The following is a 22,879-nucleotide window of genomic DNA, read 5'->3' as shown; positions in this document are numbered from 1 at the left end:
GTTAAGGACAATCAGGATCAGCTGTCAACAAGTTGGAGCACCTTTACGTGATCTTAGGGTGCCAAGCTCTGCTGTCTGTCAGACAGGGACAAATTAGGGTCAAGTCTAGGGCAAATACTTACCTGCTTTGGGACCTGTGAATTTCTGGTTTAATATCTCCTCTGGTTTATACATCCCCATGAGAGTGTTAGGGTTCAGTAGTAACAGTGCATAAGTGCAGGCATTGTTGCAATAATTTGTCCTCAAAGTTTATCTACAAAATTAATTTTTTGGACAATGGCAGCATTATGAACAGTTACAGATGAGTCCTCCCTTATATTTCTTCTTAATTTGACATATCCTGAGATGAGTGCCATGATTCACCTGCTTAAAAAGAAATACAATTGAGTAATAGACTGTCAAGAGTTTTTTATGTGCCTACACAGTGGTGATATGGCTTGTACCCAGTCAAGAGTTTTATTATTATTACATATTGAATTTTTATGTTGAAAAATGAATGATAATGAAATTTGCTGGAAGTTAGGAGAGGACCCTCGTGATAGTGATAAGTGGACTTGCAGATAACCGAGACCGGCGGATCTAACTGGATTTAAAAAAAAATCCAGTTCCAGCCCAGAATTAATTCCGGATAACTGGTTGGAAGCTGGTCACCATATAAGTCCTCAAATGTGTTACAAAATCTGAGGCGTAAAAATGGTGGTAGACGCGATAGGGGAATTTCTGCAAGTGTTTCATACTTACCGAGTCTCTGGCGCAGCTGTAACTGCTTCCAAACCGGTCATTCTTCTTCCGGGGCTGCTCATCATTGCTCATCCATATTCATTGCTTGGGCCAAGAGATGCAAACTTGGTGATTACATTTTTACACCATATTTAAGGGAACCTGTTACCAGTTTTATGGCCTATAAGCTGCAGCCACCATCAGTGGGCTGTTATCAGGGTCGGACTGGGGTGTCTGCGGCCCACCAGGGGATATCACTCTAGGGGCCCATTCTACAGCTACATGCAAATATCTATTAGCCACTATCACATTATTGGGGAGCGCTGACTGAAAAGCACAGGCGGCTCCTGCACATCTCCTATGCACACACAATAACTAATGTACGATTACAGTAGTTTGCAGTAAGGGAGATCTTTGGTGACAAGTTATCACCGATCTAGAGGATCCAAAGGTTCGGTAGGTGATAACTTATTGATCAGTAGAACCAGACTAGTGGAAACCACACCGATCGGAAGAGTGAGGAACTTTTATCCCTGACAGGGCACTTATATCCCCATTATACAATTCAACGGCGGCCGGTGGGATGTGTAACCGCAGCTCCATTCATCCAAATGGGGCGGTCAGATAAAAAAAAGCACAGCGCTCACAGCCACTGAGGGAATGAATGGATCAGGGGTCAAGTCGGACATGAGCTCCAGTGTAATGGGGGATAGAAGTTGCACATTTTGCCGATCAGTTCGGGTCCCAGCAATCACACCCCACTGATGAATAAGTTATCATATGCTTAGGCCACGTTCACCCTTTCAGTATTTGGTCAGTATTTTACATCAGTATTTGTAGCCAAAATCAGTAGTGGATGAAAAATGCAGAAGCGGTGCCCATGTTTCTATTACACTTTTTCTCTAATTTTACTGATTTTACAATTCCTGGTTTTGGCTTCAAATACTGAGGTAAAAAAACTCACGAAATACTGTGTGCACCTGGCCTTAGTAAAGGAGATTACTTGTTTTCACTGGAGAACCTCTGTAAGTGCATATTTACTGCAGTGCAATAGTCACAGGACAGCGAGGGGTTAAACGTTCAAATATTTAAACTATTGGAAATAAAGAATTTTCCCCATATTGATATCAGAGAGAAAAAGTAACCTCCATACACAACACAATCCACTATACCAAGACCAATAATACCACATACAAGGGATAAATACCACCACATAGTGACCAGACAACATATTACCACCACATAGTGACCAAATACAACCACATACAAGGGATAAATACCGCCAAACCATGACCAGACAACATATTACCACCACATAGTGGCCGAATACAATCACATACAAGAGAAAAATACCGCCACACCATGACCAGATAACATATTACCAATACATAGTGATCAAACACAGCCCCATACAAGAGAGTAATACCGCCACACCATAATTAGACCACATAGTAAACAAATATTACCACATACAAGGGAGAAATACCACAACACTATGACCAGACTACCAAATAATACTACATACAAGAGACATATACCACCAAACCATGACAAGACCACATATTACTATTACACAGTGACGACTACTACAAGAAATGATCATGAATAAAAACCACAATACTAATAACATTAATATTACCATCAGTGCCATTATACACAGGAGCTCTGTATATAGTGTCAGTGTACAGGTAATACAGTGATCACCAGTGACATTATACACAGGAACTCTGTATATAGTATAGTATAGTGTACATGTAACACAATGACTTACCAGTGACATCTCTAGCTGAAGTTATTCATCTTCACTTTTCCTCTTTATCCAGCACTGACCGTCGTCACTTCTTCCTGCCAGAACATGCCTCTGCAGAAAATAACACATAGTCACCTATAGCCGATCACTCCCAGGGCACATTCCACACTTTTTCCACAATTTCTACACTACATCAGAATTTTGTTCCCCCATGGAAGACAGTATCCTCAAAATAAACCTATATTTTATCAGTAATAATGCCCCCTAATTTGCCCCTACAGTAATTATGCCCCACGTGCCACCATAAACCAATAATGTATGTCCCTCATCCTGGCCCCTTTTATTTAATAATATCTGGGGGAACAAGTAGAATCAGAAGGGTTGTTAATTGCTTTCTGCACAAAATATCCCCCCACACACTGCTCCTCTCCAAAATAGGGCCACAATGTGCCCCTTTCCATAATGTACCCCCAAAACTTGCCCTTTCTATAATATCTCTCTGCATAAATTTCCCCGGCTCCTTATTATACTATGCTGCCTTTCACAATTCCCTTCCTAATTGCCTCATAATGACCCTCATTTCCCCATAAAGTCCCCCACTGCCCCATAATGTCACTTGTAAAGTAATACCGCTCCTCCCTCACCCAGGCCCCCTCATCTCAAATTACCATATATACTCGAGTATAAGCCGACCCGAGAATAAACCGAGGCCCCTAATATAATCACAAAAAAACTGAAAACCTATTGGCTCAAATATAAGCCTAGGGTGGGAAATGCAGCAGCTACTGGTAAATTTCAAAATTAAAAAATAGACCCTAATAAAATGTAATGTGCCCCCTTGTAGTAATGTGCACATCCTTGTGCTGTGTAGCAACAGCCCCCCCATCCTTGTGCCGTGTAGCAACGGGCTCCCCCCCATCCTTGTGCCGTGTACCAATGGACCCCCATCCTTGTGTCGTGTACCAACGGGCTCCCCATCCTTGTGCCGTGTACCAACGGGCCCCCCATCCTTGTGCCGTGTACCAATGGGCCCCCCCATCCTTGTGCCATGTACCAACCGGCCCTCCCATCCTTGTGCCGTGTATGAATGGGCCCCCCAGCCTTGTTTAGTGTATGAATGGGCCCCCAGCCTTGTTTAGTGTATAAATGGGCCCCCAGCCTTGTGCAGTGTATGAATGGGCCCCCCAGCCTTGTGCTGTGTATGAATGGGCCCCCAGCCTTGTGCAGTGTATGAATGGGCCCCCTGCCTTGTGCAGTGTATGAATGGGCCCCCCAGCTTTGTGCTGTGTATGAATCGGCCCCCCAGCCTTGTGCTGTGTATGAATGGGCCCCCCAGCCTTGTGCAGTGTATGAATGGTCCCCCCAGCCTTGCGCAGTGTATGAATGGGCCCCCACAGCCTTGTGCAGTGTATGAATGGGCCCCCACAGCCTTATGCAGTGTATGAATGGGCCCCCCAGCCTTGTGCAGTGTATGAATGGGCCCCCCAGCCTTGTGCAGTGTATGAATGGGCCCCCCAGCCTTATGCAGTGTATGAATGGGCCCCTCAGCCTTGTGCAGTGTATGAATGGGCCCCCCAGCCTTGTGCAGTGTATGAATGGGCCCCCCAGCCTTATGCAGTGTATGAATGGGCCCCTCAGCGTTGTGCAGTGTATGAATGGGCCCCCCAGCCTTGTGCAGTGTATGAATGGGCCCCCCAGCCTTGTGCAGTGTATGAATTGGCCCCTCTTCCTGTCCCCTATTATGCCATTGTTCACACACACACACACACACACACACACATACACACACACGTTATTCTCACCTGTCCTCCATTCCTGCTCTGTCTTAACCTTATCAGTCCGCAGGCTCATAGACCTCTCGGTGATCCCGTTCTCTGCACGGAGCTGTCACCGCAGGATGCCATCATGGCTTTACTGCAGTTAAATGCTTTGCAGCGCCGTAAATCATTTAACTGCAGTAAAGCCATGAATTCACCTGCAGCGACGGCTTTGTGCAGAGGACGGGATCATCAAGGGGTCTGTGTCCTGCGGTCTGGAAGAAGCAGCTGGACCACCGCGAGAACGAGGAGGAGAGGTGAGAATATATATATTTTTTTTCTTCGGCTCCTACTGAGCGCTTACCTGCAGCCCTGCGCATCCTCTTCTCTGCTGCTCCGGCGGCAGTGTGATGACGGCCGCTGTGTCAGTGCGGGTCTGAGCAGGTCCTCCGCCTCAGTCCTGACACTGGCTGCACTGTTCGGATGTACGCGCGTCTGAAAGATGCACGTATATTTGAATAGCGGCGAGGTCTCCAGGACAGGTCTGGGACTTCGGCAGTGCAGGACCTACGGTGATATCACATGACTGTTATGTCACTACAGGTCTTTCTGCAGCCGCGCAAACTGCAGCGATAGTACCGAACTTGTGCTATCGCTGCAGTTTGTGATTGAAAGGCTGGGGGCCCTCAGAGCGTGGGAGGGGGGGCCTTCACAGCGTGGGGGCCCTGTCCAGTCTGCCGCACATAACGCCGGCCCCGAAAAACCGGCGGCCCCACGACGCTATACACTGCCTCGCTCTATATGAGGCACAGGGGCCCACTGGGGGATTCTCCGCTACCCCGCCGGGCCAGACCGACCCTGGCTGTTATATACAGAATTCTAACATGCTGTATATAAGAGCTCAGGCCGCGCTGTAGAACACAGAAAATGCTTTATAATACTCACCTAGAAGGTCGCTTCGGTGCTTTCTGGCCAGATGGGCGGCGCTGTTCTCCGGGATCAGCGCCTCCTCTCTCGGCCATCTTGCTCCTCCGTCTTCTGAAGCCGGCATGCATGACGTGTCTACATCATACATACAGGCCGGTATTGAGGTCCTGCGCAGGTGCACTACAACACTTTGATCTGCCCTGAGAAGGGCAAATCAAAGTGCGCCTGCACAGGACCTCATTCCCGGCGAGTGTGTATGACGTAGACACGTCATGCATGCCGGCTTCAGAAAACGGAGGACCAAGATGGCGAAGAGAGGAGGCGGAACAGCGGAGAACAGCACCACCCATCTGGCCAGACAGCACCGGAGCGACCTTCTAGGTAAGTATTATAAAGTGTTTTTTATGTTCTACAGCGCGGCCTGCGCTCTTATATACAGCATGTTTGAATGCTGCATATAACAGCCCCCTGATGCTGGCTGCAGCTTATAGGCCATAAAACTGGTGACAGGTTCCCTTTGATTGACCTAATTTACACCTCCTCGCATGCTGTATGATATGGTAATGATGCATTTTTTTCCAGGTTGTGTAGATGGTGTGACGGAATATGGTGTAATAATTTCAGCACCAAATCTGCATCTCTTTGCAAAAAATGTGTTTTTCTGCCAGGAGATGCAGGTCTGTGAATCTGAGTTTACTGAGGTCACCTGAGGTCATCAGGTTACCTGCGATCACAGGTGGAGGACTGCAAATAACCTGAATGACATCATGGCTCATCACGTGGCTCAAACATTCTCTGCCGAAGCTCATGACTTCTATGGCCACTCGCTGTTACTTCAGATGTAGGAGAGCTGGAATCGTCTTGGTAACTTGTGGGAATTACGTCAGACATGGGTGTTTGGGGTTACTAAAAGGGTTAAAGAGGGTGTTTTTTTTGTATTTTATTTCAAATAAATGATTTTTTGGGTGTTTGTGTTTATTTCTTTTCTATTACAGATTAGTAATGGGGGCGTCTAATAGACCCCTCTCTTTACTAATTTAGGGCTTAGTGGCAGCTGTGAGCTGCGATTAACCCCTTATTCCCCTGATTTCCCAATGAGTCGGGAAAAGTTCCGGGATTGTCACATCTAATGGATGTTACAATCCTGGGCAGCTGCAGGCTGCTATTTTTAGGCTTGGGGGCCCAATAAGACTGGGTTTCCCCAGCCTGAGCATACCAGCTCCCAACTGTTGGGCTTTATCATGGCTGGGTATCAATATTTGGGGAAGACTGCATGCCATTTTTTTTTAAGTTATTTATTTCAATATTTTAAAAAAAAAAAAAGCTGCATGTGGTTCCTCTTATTTTTCTACACAGCCAATTTAAGTGCATGGATGGGGGCTGCAGCCTGTAGCCACATGCTTTATCTGTGCTGAGTATCATAATATAGGGGGACCCTACATAATATAGGGGGACCCTATGCCAATTTTTTTTAAAAGATTTATTTAGTATTACACCACAATAGAGACACACAGACAGGGTCTTTGATTGGTTGCAGTCAGACGCTGTCATACAGGCTGGGAGCGCATCTAACTGCAGCCAATCACAGATGTCATGACTGCCAGTTGGTGGAGAAAGCAGTGCATATGGATTAGTGATAACGAGCAGCCCCAGAAGGACAATGAGTGACCCAGAAGCAGCTACAGTCATGCCAGAGACTCAGTAAATATGATGCGCTTGCTTCATTCTTATTTTCTTTGTTTTTCCTTTATTTTTTTAATTTCTGAGTTGCTGGTACTCGGATCATTAGCCGAACTTCCCTGAGAATTACGGACCCGGGTCCGGCACTCGGGTACATTTGACACTGCACGAATCCAAACTTTTACAGTCATTACAGTAATTTACTTAGAATTGGGTGGTTCATTTGAATTTGGTTAGTAAATTTAATTTGCAAGTGCATTTGTTGCAAATATTATTGTGTTCTCGGGTCTTTCTCTTTTCCAAAGTAAACTAAACTTATGGTGAAAATGAAAAAACATTTATAGCTCCTTCCCCAACCTTTTGGAATCCATCAAAGGCCGGTTGCAATTTTCCTGCATTTGTGCAAATACAAATTTTGACAAATCAAATTTTTTTTTTATGAAATTCAAGGTGAATTTGATTTAACTTGAAGCAATTTGCTCATCAGAGGACACATTTGCATTACCAAAGTGATGGCATGTCTGCATTCCTGATAAACAAAGCACCACAGTCAACTTTCATTTGAGCGTTCACATGTTTGCCCTAGAGTCGACCCACCAGGGAACAAACTGGCCAGCTCCACATTGCCTACAGTTTGCTTTGTTTTTCACAATGCCCCCCCCCCCCTCCCACCGCCTTTTTGTACCTTTTTGTCCCAGGATTTCTGGATGGAACGTATTTTGGATCCATCAGATCTTACTCATATCACTCACATGATTAAAGAACTCAAACGCGTCATCTGATTCCCTTTTAATAGAGTGTGAACCTGGAATTTTAAAATGTGAAATAAAGCTTTGAAACATTTTATCATTTGAGATTGCTGGATTTTTGGTGGGGGGGGGGATTTTTTGTGAACAAGGGATGTTTGAACCCAAAACACGTAAGTAATGGATCTTATTTGGTTGTATCTATGTGCACTACTTTCCACTGTTTGTGCATGATTCAGTAAAAATTATGTTCTCATTTTCCTCCTTTTCTGTTAGTGTTGAACTTTATTGTCCATATGGATCTTTCCAATTGGCTCTGACCTGGAAGTAAATTTGATGTGTTAGCCACACTCCTTGCACCACACCGAGAACGAGACAGTCCCTGGACTGATTTCTACTATGGGACTCATGAATTGTTGAGCTGTAGTGTTGAGCGAGTAGTTAACTATTCGGACTCGCTATGCTGTTAGCGAGTACTGTCCACTACTCGCATATTCGTTACGAGTAGCAGGCGCAATGTAAGTCAATGGAAAATACTCTCTAAGTAGCGAGTAACCGAAAGCTGTGGCATTTGCTACTCGCACGAAAAGTACGGCTTTCGGGTTACTCACTACTTAACAAGTATTTCCCATTGACTTACATTGCGCCCACTACTCGTAATGAATATGCGAGTAGCGGACAGTACTCGCTAACAGCATAGCAAGTACAAATAGTTAACTACTCGCTCAACACCAGTGAGCTGAATACAAACATTTTTGAATATATACATACAAAAATCAAAAATTAAAAATCACAGTCCTGTATAAAAACTTGGCAAGACAACAAGAACTCTAAGGGGTACTTTGCACACTACGACATCGCTAGCCGATTGTAGCGATGCCAAGCGCAATAGACCCCGCCCCCGTCGCAGCTGCGATATCTTGTGATAGCTGCTGTAGCGAACATTATCGCTACGGCAGCTTTACATGCACTTACCTGCCCTGCGACGTCGCTCTGGTCGGCAAACCGCCTCCTTCCTAAGGGGGCGGGTCGTGCGCTGTCACAGCGACATCACACGGCAGGCGGCCAATAGAAGTAGAGGGGCGGAGATGAGCGGGACGTAAACATCCCGCCCACCTCCTTCCTTCCTCATTGCAGGCGGGACGCAGGTAGGAGATGTTCCTCGCTCCTGCGGCTTCATACACAGCGATGTGTGCTGCCGCAGGAACGAGGAACAACATCGTACCTATCGCTGCAGCGACATTATGGAAATGCCCGACACTACACAGATCATACAATTTCGACAATTTTTCACTCGTTAATCATAGTAAAAACGATTCACATACTCTGATGTCGACAACGACGCTGGATGTGCGTCACTTTCGATTTGACCCCACCGACATCGCACCTGCGATGTCGTAGTATGCAAAGTACCCCTAAGTGTCAGAATAGTAGCAAATCTCGCTATTGTTTCCTTGTCAGTTCTGCTTTGAAGATGTAAATGTTGAAATCTGATAGGCTGCCATCCAGTTGTTGTCTAAACTTGTTTCCTTATTACACAAGGTACAATGACCTTGGAATTTTGAGGAAAGTCTAATGGTAGATTGTACATATTCTCAGTAACTGTTGTACTGAATAACTGAAATATAAAACTGCAGCAACAATACATAGAGCACGTTACATTTTATATAACTTGTAGGAATAAGGAGTAATTGAGAATCATAAACTAAGCATATTAGCTTCTCAGATGAAATCTAATACCATCCACTTTTCTTTATTACATAAGACTTGTTCCTGCCATGACATACACTGCATATGAACATCTTGCTTTACCTTGTTGCTTAAACTCATTTTGCAATAATTGCAAAGCTGAGTTACAAGCAGGTACCTCCGAGTCCCAAATGTTAATTAAAGGTCTAGACTCTGTGTCTCTGAACCTGCCTCTGGATATTTGTCCACACAGTTTCATACCTCAGCCACACAGACAGGAAAATTAGAAAAATGAGTAAATCCGCATGCGCCACAGCCAAGCCTTTTTCAATTAGCGTGGTTGGAGCTTGCACAGGAGGATCTGCCACAGAGGAAGAGACAGATTATTTGCTGCCGTCTTTCACTGAGGTTTTCGGCCTGAGGCGATGACATGCAGCCATAATCAGAGCTCAGTTTTCCTCTGCTTGAAGATTTCAATAAGGCCCTACACTCCTGCTGTAGTTACTGCTGACAGCTCTCCATTATATTGTTGGCAAAGTGTTGAATAACAAAAACAACAACAATCAAGATATTAATTGGCAAAGTAGCAACATTGCATTATTGCATTCCTAAACAATTGATTTTTATAATTATTATTACAATATGCAATGTAGAAATGAATACTAACAATAAAATGAAATTTACATTTATATAATAATTAAAAATAAAATTAATAGTAATATAGCTATAATAATAATGTTTGTAATTATTATATAAATGTCTATCATCCTGTATTACTGTTAGTAATATTACCAGTAGAGATGAGCGAACCTCAGGTTCAAGGCTCAGGGTTCAGGCTTGGAAAATGACATGAAAATCCCTGTGGTGAGTTGAGCGCTGTGCTGGTGTCTGAGTGATTACCTGCGCTGCTGGAAGTGTTTGTTTGTCTCAAATTATGCTTTAATTTAGCATACTGAGATCTTTTGTTCACTGAGAATTAATAAAAAAATAAACCCCACCCACCCACCTCCGGAAATGTTTTGCTTTAGGCCCATAGTAAAACACTTCCGGAGAAAGGTGGGCAGTGTTTTGTTTTGTTTTTTTATTCTCCATGAACAAAACATCTCAGTATACAGAATGAAAACCAAATTTGAGATGAACAAATACTTCCAGCAGCGTTGACAATGTAGGTAATCACTCAGACACCAGCACAGCGCTCAACTCACCATGAAGATCATTTTTCGAGCCGAAACCTCGAGCTTGAGGTTTTCTCATCTCTAATTACCAGTACATAGACATTTTTATTGAGTTTGTATCATTGCCATATACTGCATTCCTTGCAGGGGTTCCTGTTTAACCCCTTTACTCCCCAGGTAATTTTCCATTTTTCATTTTTGGTTTTTCCTCTCCTTCTTTCAAGAGCCATACATTTTTTATTTTTCTTCAATATTGCCATATGAGGGCTTATTTTTTTGTGGGATGAGTTGTACTTTTGAATGATACCATTCATTTTACCATATAGTGTACTGGAAAATGAGAAAAAAATCCAAATATGGAGAAATAGTGAATAAAGAGAAATTTTACAATGGTTTTGGGGTGTGTTATTCACTATATTCATTATATGGTAAAACTAACATGTCAGTATGATGCCTCAGGTCACTATGAGTTCGTAGACACCAAACATATATACTTTTACTTTTATTTAAGTGGTGAAAAAATTCAGACATTTGTCCAAAAAAACAATTGTGCTCTTTTTGCTATTTTCTGAAACCCATAGTGTTCTCATATTTCAGTATCTGGGGCTCAATGATGGCTTATTTTTTGCATTTTGAGCTGGTGTTTTTAATGATACCATTTCTGTGTAGATGCGATATTTTGATTGCCTGTTGTTGCATTTTAATGCAATGTTGTGGGCCACCAAAAAAAGTAATTTTGACGTTTGGAATTTGGAACCAATCAGATTAATTGATTTTATATTTTGATATATCAGGCATTTTTAAACGTGGTGATACCAAATGTGTGTCTTTTTTATTTTTTTAATTATTTTATTTTCAATGAGGCAAAAGGGGGATGATTTGAACTTTTAGTGTTTTTTTAATTTTTCCAGATTTTTACAACTTTTTTTTTCATTTCTTTTTATTGATTTTACTAGTCCCCCTAGAGGACTTTATGGCTACAATATCTGATCATTTCTCTTGATCAAAGTGATGCTGCAGCATCGCTCTGATCAGCAGAAATGTTCATCTTCTGTGAGTGTTGTCGCTCCTTCGGTTCTCACAGGAAATGAGTCATGGCAGCATCAGGGGTCATCAGCTGATTCCGCGCTACCATGACAACACATTGGCACCCAGTGAATCCCTGGGCCACCGATGGAAGCAGGGAACAGTGCGAACGCCACCGCCGCCTTTTTCATCACGCTGTCAGAGTTTGACAGCGCGATCTAAGGGGTTAACAGGTGCAGGTGGATCTCTGATCCACCCCCGCCTGTCAGCTGCCCATGTCTAATGATTAGAGCAGCAGACATGTGCGGGGAATACTGCGGGCTCACCACCGGAGCGAGCAGTATTCAGATGGAGGCGAGAAAGGGCGTACCAGTGTGTCCTTGGGCGTAAAGGGGTTAAACAACTGCATTTCATAGAGTGCAAGCTTGTGAGTGGGCCCATCGCTTCTCTTGGTATCTGTTGAATTGTGTTACTCTGTAATGTTTTTATTGTTTGTACATGTCCTCTGTGAATTGCAAAGTGCTGTGGAATATGTTGGTGCTATAGAAAGAAAAAAATATTATTATTATTATTATTATTATCTCATTCCAAGGTTAACTATGGCCACTTTTATCACCCCAGTATGGAAGTAAAGAATACTGAAGATAATATATTTGAATATGTTTCTTTTCATTTCCCAGATAATTCTGAGCTTTGCTCCTACTCATCATGGTCCAGGATTGTCCGGTCTCATCACAACGTACTGCACATATACATGTCAGGCAGATGGTGGTATTGATGTCCTCCAATCTAGCAGTTCTCACAAGATTTCTTGCCGTGCACAGCACAGAACAATGGAATTTGACTGGGGATTATTGTTAATTATGCATTGTAGAATTGTAATCACGTTCAACAAGCTGCTTTATTATGTATAATTACCCAGTAATAACTGCTATAAGAAGGAGATAAGTACACCTTGTCTCAACCATATTAATATTATTACCATCTATCCTGGATTGCCTGTGAGTCACCAGAGAGAGAGGAGAGCGTTGTGTCGGGAATCTGTACATTTCTCCAGTGCTGATCTCTGCCTATAGATATTAATAGCAGGGGAAGAAGAGTAATAACACAAGGTTTAGATATGCAGGTAATGGCTGTTCGGCCCATGAGGGACTGATGATTGTCTACAGCGATATTGTGATGTCCACCTACAGAAAATTGGTAGACAGATATGGTGACCATAGTTTTCTTTGTTAAAATACCCTTTAAGAACTTACTCTAAAGCTCATATAGTATTTTCTGATTTCAGCAAACTACTGTGTGGGGATGAGCTAAAGGGGCAATGAAAGAAGATACCCCTCTCCCCCAACTCCATCACCCATCATTACTTGTAGAAATAAGCTATTCAAGGTATATTCAATTCATCTTCAGCTTTACAAAAAAATATGATTATTCTGAATCCAAATATTTAGCAATATGCTTTGGCCACCATTTTGCTGAATTGTGGAGTGTTGGAAAATATACTCCAACCATCCTACCATGTAGCCCCCATTAAGTTCTTTGTGCTTCCGTGTATTATCTTCAGTTATTCTGTCATCTTCACTCACGTGTGTCATGATGTCACGATGTGTATTGTGATGTTAGAAAGTCATGTTGCAAGTCGTGACACGTGATGGCTTCTCGTTATCGGAAGCTAAGCACCGATGCTGATTGAATTTGACAAAAAAGCCAAAGAGGACACCCATAGGACACAACACATGGAGAACTGGACTGGGGGCTGTAACAGCAGGGTAGGTGATTGTTCAGTTGAGTATATTTTCATCCCATGTTTATCATGCGTTGGAGTCATAAGAGACACCAGAACATAATGAGTAGGGATGATCGAATACCTCAAATATTCGGCGTCGCGAATATTCAGCGAATAGCTCGCCGCTATGTGAATATTCGATGCGCAATGTAAATCTATGGGAAGCCCAAATAGTTCTGAATAGTTGTTACTCGGGTTTCCCATAGACTTACATTGCGCATCGAATATTAGCGAATAGTCGAATAGCGGCGACCTATTCAGCAAATATTCGCGAAGTCAAATATTTGAGGCATTCGATCATCCCTAATAATAAGGAATATTCGATTCTTATTAAATAAATTTGATGCAAATCGAACTTCATGGTCGAGTTTGAGAGAAATGCTAAATTTGCATATGGACATATTCACTGGTCACTAGTTACATAGTTACATAGGTTAAAAAAAGACCTATGTCTATCTAGTTCAACCTTCCTCCACTAATTCTACATTTTGTCACTAAATCATTTTTAACCAATAATGTTGTGTGTACTGAGGAAATCATCCAGCCCTTTTTAAAATGTTGTTATAGTATCTGCCTCTTGTGGTAGGGCATTCCACAGTCTGACTGCTCTAACTGTAAAGAACCCTTTCCTATTTAGCTGCTGGAATTGCCTTTTTTTTCCACTCGCAGTGAGTGCCCCCTGATCCTTAGTATTGTTTTTGGAAGGAATAAGTCATGTGCCAGTCCTTTGTATTGATGGCTGTATATATTGGTAGGTAATAGAAACCTTTTATGCCCTCTCTACATTCCCACGGCCATAAGTATACTGCTCCCATGTTGTCATATGCCATATCACCAGCAAACTCAAGGGGAAACTAGATAGGCAGATTTGATAACCAGATGTTATCTTCATCACAACAGGGTGAACTGTATCACATAATAACCATAAGGGTGCAATGATGAAGGTGGCAGAAGGTGCGACCAGACATGAGGGGGCCTATGCCCTTTTCAGTTTAATTTGCTTTCTGGAACACAGTTTCAGTTGAAATGTATTGTGGAGCAGGGAGTCACCAGCTCCCTGCACTGCAATAGCTACATAAGACATTGGCCTATCAGAGACTCGCACCTGACGTTACTGAGCTCATCAAAGGTGGCACATGTCACCACCACTGCAATACAAGTGCTGCCCCGTTCACCTCTGCTGGCTATGGAGAAGGAAAAGGGCTCTGCTCATCATGGCAGTAGCGACAGGTAAAATAATCATTTTTTTTGCATGTGTACGTGAGGAGTGTCAAAATGCTAGTTATTACTTTAGAATGGGTGATTTTACTATAGGATGGCGGCTAGCTCGAATGGCATTCTTCCAATATGGGGGCCAGTATAAAGACTTTATACCAGGATGGGAGAAATTATTACAGGAAAAGGGCCAGGATTGAGGACTTTATAACAAATTAGGAGCAGGGAATGAACAAAAAACGCTGAATTTGAGATAAACCTCAAGTACCGGTTATGCAAAAATGGGTTGCCATCAGCCAAGACTAGCCCAGAAGCTGAAATTCAAAATTTTTGCAAAATAAGGATCAACAAACTTTGTGAAAAACAACATTTGGGTCAGTCTCAAAACTTTTGGTGACAACTATAGTTCATGCCTCGGTCTCTGCAAAAAATAAAGATAAGAGAGCTATAAGTGTGCATTGTATGGGACCGAAGTGGATACAGACAAATAGGCCCCCTGTGCAGGAATAGTGAATGGGTTATTTGAAGACCAACGTGTCTTTGACATGTCACTTGCTGCTTGAGAAATGGATGTTACGGGGGCTGTCTGATTATAAAAACCAAAGAGATATCAGACAGTCAGGGTCCACCGTGCAGAGACTCTGCTGCAGACTATGGCAGAGTGCAATACCTCTGTTAACTCACAGAAGGATATAATAAGTAAGTAAAGCAATTCCTCCCTTACTTGGAGGGTGTGTGGAATGATCTCTGTTAATAATCACAGAGACAAAGGCAATGTGTGCGAAATGGCACCTACCTAGGTCCGCTCTTCTAGTGGTGCAAAAGAGACGAACAGCAGCGTAAGCCGCACAAAGCTCCTACCTGCGTTCGCTCCACTAGTGTGCGAGGACACGAACCACTAGATATGGCACCTGCCTAGGTCCGCTCTTCTAGTGGTGCAAAAGAGACGAACAGCAGCGTAAGCCGCACAAAGCTCCTACCTCTGTTCGCTCCCCTAGTGTGCGAGGATACGAACAACTGCCAGACGCAGTATAAGGAACGTTACCCTAGCGGCAACGTCCACCTACGAGTCGAATCACAAGGCCCAGCCAGACCATGTGCCTCAGGCACCTGCCTATGTCCGCTCCCCTAAGAGGTAAGGATACGGACAGCAGCCGAAGCTGTAAGGTATAAGAACGCTACCCTGCCGGTAGCGCTCACCTAGCATAGACAGAGAGATGCCTAGAGGAACGTGCACAGAGCGTCTACTCTCATGCATGAACCAAGAGGACTGAGCACCATGCGGCGTGTGTCAGGGTCTTATATAGACTCTGTGCCTCATCCAAGATGGAGGACACCAGAGCCAATCCGCTGCCAGAACGACAGGAGTGACGTCATGCTGGCCTATCACCGAGCAAGGCGTCACAAGCACATGACCAGCGACCAATCGGCATAGAAGGTGTCAGAGACATGTGACCTCGTGTCAGCGATGATGTCACCCGCACATGTGCAATGGCTCCAAGATAGGACTTAGTCTCCGGCGCTCGCACATGTGCAGTAGCAAGAAATCTGGACTTAGTCTCCAGCGCTCGCACATGTGCAGTAGCAAGAAATCTGGACTTAGTCTCCAGCGCTCGCACATGTGCAGTAGCAAGAAATCTGGACTTAGTCTCCAGCGCTCGCACATGTGCAGTAGCAAGAAATCTGGACATAGTCTCCAGTGCTCGCAGCAACCGTAACAGTACCTCCCCCTCAAGGGCCCCCCTCCCGGCGACGCAAGTAATCGGCAACTAAGTCGGGAGCATGGACAGCCTCCTCAGGCTCCCAAGAGCGATGTTCCGGGCCATAGCCCTCCCAATCTATCAAGAAGAACCTGCGCCCTCTAACCATCTTAGAACCAACTATGGCTCGTACCTCATAGCTAGAGCGAGAGGAATCAGAGGCAGGAGAGTGCACTTCACGAGCGTGAGGTAAAATAGCCGGCTTTAGCAGTGAGACATGGAATTTGTCATGAATCCTAAGATGGACAGGTAACTTCAATTGGTAGACTACAGGATTTACCTGTCGAAGAACCTCATAAGGACCCAGGAAGCGAGGAGCAAACTTGACAGAGCTCACTCTAAGTCTCACGTGTTTTGCAGAGAGCCACACAAAGTCCCCTGGAGAAAAGACAGGAGCCGGGCGACGAAACCGATCGGACACCGTCTTCATACGGTCCTTAGCTGCTTGGATCGACTCTTGAGTCCGATCCCAAACCTCTCTGGCATTAGTTGCCCAGTCGGCCACAAGAGGAGGAGGTGCAGCAGCGGGAAACGGTACCGGTACCCTAGGGTGTTGCCCATTATTGAGTACGAACGGTGTCTGCCCAGTGGCCTCAGCCAGCGAATTGTTAAGGGCAAATTCTGCCCAGGGTAGGAGGGAGGACCAGTTATCGTGATTCTCAGCAACAAAGTGTCGAAGGTATATAATCATAGATTGATTGGTACGTTCAACCAAACCATTGGTCTCCGGATGGTATGCCGAAGAGAGATTCAACTCAATTTGCAGAAGGCTACAAAGATCTCGCCAGAAACGGGAAGTAAATTGCGGGCCTCTATCACAAATGATACGATCTGGCATCCCGTGAAGCCTAAAGACATGCTTGATGAATAGTTTGGCTAGTACCCTGGAAGATGGGATTCTAGATAACGGTACGAGATGAACCATCCGGGAGAAATGGTCCGTAATGACCCACACAAATCTATGTCCCTGTGAACATGGAAGATCACCCACAAAGTCCATGCCTACCACCTCCCATGGCCTATCTGGCACTGGTAAAGGATGCAAGAGCCCAGCCGGTCTCTGCCGTAATGGACGGTTGCGAGCACACGAGTAGCAGGAACCGACATATCTCTTGACGTGGCTGGCTAAGTGTGGCCACCAATACCACCTCTCCAGTAACTCTCGTGTCCGCCTAATACCAAAATGCCCACCCACCTTTGAGGTGTGGGCCCATGACAGTATATCATTCTGTCGATCAGGCGGAACAAAGGTCTTGCCCGGTGGGATTTGGTCTAACGTCACAGGGGAGAGCATATGAAAAACCCTGGAGGGAAGGATAAGACGAGGTTCGTCAATCTCTTCCTGGGTAGAAAGCATAGAGCGAGACAGGGCGTCTGCCTTGTTATTCTTACTCCCAGACAGATAGTTGATGGAGAAGTGAAAGCGGGAGAAAAACAAGGACCAGCGGGCTTGGCGAGGATTCAGACGCTGAGCGGTTTGTAAGTACGTCAGATTCTTATGGTCTGTATAGACCTGGAAAGGATGTTTCGCTCCTTCCAGCAAGTGACGCCACTCCTCCAAGGCTAATCTCAAGGCGAGCAGTTCCCTATCCCCAATGGTATAGTTTCTCTCTGCCGGTGAAAAGGTTTTAGCAAAGAAGAAACACGGCCTTTTTCTACCTGCACCGTTCTTTTGATACAAAACCGCACCAGCACCCACTGAAGAGGCATCAACCTCTAAGAGGAAGGGCTTACTCTCATCGGGTCTTTGAAGAACGGGAGCAGTTGAAAAGTGTCTTTTTACTGCCTCAAAAGCCTGAGATGTCTCAGTAGACCAGGCTTTGGGATTAGCACCTTTCTTAGTCAAGGCCACCAAAGGGGCCACCAAAGTAGAAAAATGGGGTATGAACTGCCTGTAATAATTTATGAATCCTAAGAAGCGTTGCACCGCCTTCAAGGAATGAGGTTCAGACCATTGCAGGACAGCAGAGAGCTTCGCAGGATCCATAGCCAGGCCCTCTTGTGAGATAATGTAACCCAAAAAAGGCAATGAGGACTGCTCGAATACACATTTCTCGAGTTTAGCAAACAATGAGTGCTCCCTTAAACGGGAAAGGACACGAACGACATCCTGACGATGAGTCTCCAGATCAGGAGAAAAAATCAGGATGTCGTCCAGATACACCACTACTGAGGATAACAGTAAATCCCTGAACACATCATTTACGAAGTCCTGAAATACTGCGGGTGCATTACATAACCCAAAAGGCATGACGAGGTATTCATAGTGACCGTCTCGGGTGTTAAAAGCGGTCTTCCATTCGTCACCCTTTCGAATTCGTACCAAGTTATACGCACCCTGCAGATCCAACTTCGTAAAAACTTGAGCTCCTCTCAGTCTGTCAAAGAGCTCCGAAATTAAAGGTAATGGGTATTTGTTCTTTATTGTGATTGCGTTGAGACCCCTGTAATCTATGCAGGGACGCAAATCACCCTCTTTCTTCCGAACAAAGAAAAACCCAGCTCCCGCGGGAGAGACAGACTTACGAATGAACCCCTTCTCTAAACTCTCTCTTATATAGGTCGACATGGCCTCCGACTCAGGTATCGACAGGGGGTAAACCCTGCCTTTAGGTGGAACCGAACCTGGGATAAGGTCTATGGCACAGTCATACGGCCTATGGGGTGGAAGAACCTCAGCACCCTGTTTGGAGAACACGTCAGCGAAATCCAAATAGGGTGTAGGTATGGGAGAGAGATCAGTTGATGCAACCGCAACGACCTTAGGTGGTAAGGGAAGACATCGGGACTGACATTTCGAACCCCAACTAATAATGCTGTCAGACTCCCAGTCAATGTGAGGAGCATGAGTCCGAAGCCATGGAAGACCCAGAAGGATGTCGTCTATACCCTCAGGCAAAACAAGAAAAGAAATCTCCTCTATGTGACCCTGAGACAGGGAAAGGCGCAAGGGAACTGTCCTCAATGTAATGGAGTCAGACAACATAGTTCCATTAACAACACGGACAGGAATAGGCGCCTCTAACATGATAGAGGGAATATTGTGTCCCTTTACAAATCCTGAGGACACAAAAGTCCCGTCAGCTCCGGAATCCACAAAAGCCATAATAGGCCATGTATTCTCAGATAACGAGAGCTGACCTGGGATACAACACTTAGAGGGTGCAGAAGACGTCTCTAGTAACCCCCCTCTAATGGTTACTAGGCCAGGGAGTTTCCCTGACGACTAGGACACTTGTTGGCATAGTGCCCAGCCTGACGACATACGTAACATATAGGAGGACCAGACTTGCGTAGTCTGGAGAACGTATGACCTAACTCCATAGGAGTGGGAGATGTTTCAGATGCTGAGGAAGATGGTAGTGGACCCTCAACAACTGGAATAGCCCGATGCTTAGGGCGTGAGGAAGAGACCTCGAGTCTACGTTCCTTATGGCGTACATCGATCCTCGTTGCTACTGTGATCAAGTCCTCCAGAGAAGCAGGGACCTCACGAGTAGCAAGAGCATCCTTGACATAGCCTGCCAACCCTCTCCAGAAGATAGGAATCAACACCTTCTCTGGCCAATCTAGTTCTGCCACCAGAGTTCTAAAAGCAATGGCATAAGAACTAGTGGATAACGAACCCTGAGATAGATCTAACAGTCTCAGGGCCGCATCATGGGTAACCTGCGGACCCATGAATACCGCCTTAAGAGCATCAAGAAAGTCTTGATGTCTCAGAGTAACCACATCAGAGCGCTCCCATAAGGGAGTCGCCCATTCTAAGGCTTTGTCCTGAAGTAAGGAGATGATAAAGCCTACTCTGGACCTCTCCGTAGAGAAGCGAGAAGAGTTGACCTCTAGGTGTATCTGACACTGACTAATGAAACCACGACATGATCTGGCATCGCCAGAATATCTGTTTGGCAGAGCAAGTCGAGGATCATGTGCAGATGTCACCATGGTCTGAGGTTTATCCTCTATACTCTTGAGCCGTGACTCAAGTACTTGTATGTAACGATGTAACTGCTGATATTCTGCCATAACTGCCAGACCCTTGGCTCAGTCCTAATGTTACGGGGGCTGTCTGATTATAAAAACCAAAGAGATATCAGACAGTCAGGGTCCACCGTGCAGAGACTCTGCTGCAGACTATGGCAGAGTGCAATACCTCTGTTAACTCACAGAAGGATATAATAAGTAAGTAAAGCAATTCCTCCCTTACTTGGAGGGTGTGTGGAATGATCTCTGTTAATAATCACAGAGACAAAGGCAATGTGTGCGAAATGGCACCTACCTAGGTCCGCTCTTCTAGTGGTGCAAAAGAGACGAACAGCAGCGTAAGCCGCACAAAGCTCCTACCTGCGTTCGCTCCACTAGTGTGCGAGGACACGAACCACTAGATATGGCACCTGCCTAGGTCCGCTCTTCTAGTGGTGCAAAAGAGACGAACAGCAGCGTAAGCCGCACAAAGCTCCTACCTCTGTTCGCTCCCCTAGTGTGCGAGGATACGAACAACTGCCAGACGCAGTATAAGGAACGTTACCCTAGCGGCAACGTCCACCTACGAGTCGAATCACAAGGCCCAGCCAGACCATGTGCCTCAGGCACCTGCCTATGTCCGCTCCCCTAAGAGGTAAGGATACGGACAGCAGCCAAAGCTGTAAGGTATAAGAACGCTACCCTGCCGGTAGCGCTCACCTAGCATAGACAGAGAGATGCCTAGAGGAACGTGCACAGAGCGTCTACTCTCATGCATGAACCAAGAGGACTGAGCACCATGCGGCGTGTGTCAGGGTCTTATATAGACTCTGTGCCTCATCCAAGATGGAGGACACCAGAGCCAATCCGCTGCCAGAACGACAGGAGTGACGTCATGCTGGCCTATCACCGAGCAAGGCGTCACAAGCACATGACCAGCGACCAATCGGCATAGAAGGTGTCAGAGACATGTGACCTCGTGTCAGCGATGATGTCACCTGCACATGTGCAATGGCTCCAAGATAGGACTTAGTCTCCGGCGCTCGCACATGTGCAGTAGCAAGAAATCTGGACTTAGTCTCCAGCGCTCGCACATGTGCAGTAGCAAGAAATCTGGACTTAGTCTCCAGCGCTCGCACATGTGCAGTAGCAAGAAATCTGGACATAGTCTCCAGTGCTCGCAGCAACCGTAACAATGGACGTGGACCCCATATCTATTGGGCCCCTGTGCACATGCACTAGTTAAACCAATGGCGAGTCCGCCCCTGGTATGGGAATCATTTCAGCATTTTCATCCGTTATGGAACTAAATACTTATAGAGAAAATTAACAATACGAAATAAAGCCTAAATAGTTGAAAAAAATGGTGAAAATGCAAAATACTTGTCAGATGATCGAGTGGTCCTCCAGGCTAAGATTCACCTAAAATTTACTAATGATGTTTTGCATTAATAAAACCTTTTCTTGAAGATACATTTTTTAAGAACATAACTAATATTTTTTCCTCTACTAATGCATGGGTCATTTTGTCCAAACCCTTTACTTTTTTATTTTTTCTTAATTATGTAATAAATGGAATAAAAAAAGTAATTTTTTTCTATCACAGATGTTTCTGCCTAATGTGCTAAATGTAAAAATATTCTCTTACTTTAACACTGTAGAGTCTTAAGAATATGTCTGTTCAGAAGCCAAACTTTTGATCTTTGTGAACGGTCATATTATATAAACTGACAGTCTGTGTTTTTTTTAACCAATAAAACCCATATTTAGTTGCATTTTGCTTCAGAACCGTAACTAAAGTTCTCCTACATAAATAATCTCAAGACATGGATAACTAGCAAATTACTTAAATTTGCTGATGATAGAAAGTTGGCTGCAAATGTAAAAGAAGAGAAAAACTAGCACATAAAAGCATACTCCAAATAACAGATTGTACTGAGAGAGTCAATACATTATGAATTACAGTATATAGTTTTAACATTTTTTTAGAAGTAAAATCATAAAAATATGAAAAATGCCTTATTTAAAATAAATCTGCCGGCAAATTTGTACTATGTTATCTGTAAGCAGTATGCTGTAGGTGCTGAGACACTGATTTCAGTGGTGTCACTTATTAGGCTGAGTTTTGATGTTTCAATAAAATCATTGTTTTACCAGCAGGATCTTATCACTACAGGACTAGGTGTCTCATGCTATGTAGTCCTCCTGCTCTGTGCAACCATGTCCCCAGCACTGATTAGGAGCTTTGTGCGAATATACATTTTACACAGAAAACCTACCAATCAGTGATGTGGACAGGGTTACACAAAGCTCAGTATTTTGATATGGCTTAGATTCATTTTATACACTGGACAAAAATATAAATGCAATACTTTCTATTCGTTCTTTTTAGTGATCAGTGATGTAAGTTCTGACCATCTGGAAACAATACAATATACATTTGGGCTATGTACGCATTCAGAAATTTTCTGCATGAAATTTGCACCTTTTGGCAGAAACACGCACCAAAAACGAGTGCATTTTGGTGTGTTTTTGGGGTTTTATAGTGTGTTCTTCTGACATGTTTTTTTAATAAATACAATGGATGGAAAGGCTACAAAACACAGGAAAAAAACTCCCCAATAATTGATATGCCGAAGATTATTTTCTGCACCAAATCTGCAAGTAAAAAAATAAGCAAAATGA

Source organism: Anomaloglossus baeobatrachus, chromosome 4, assembly GCF_048569485.1.
Source record: "Anomaloglossus baeobatrachus isolate aAnoBae1 chromosome 4, aAnoBae1.hap1, whole genome shotgun sequence".
NCBI classification, from domain to species: domain Eukaryota; kingdom Metazoa; phylum Chordata; class Amphibia; order Anura; family Aromobatidae; genus Anomaloglossus; species Anomaloglossus baeobatrachus.
This window is presented reverse-complemented; position numbering follows the sequence as displayed.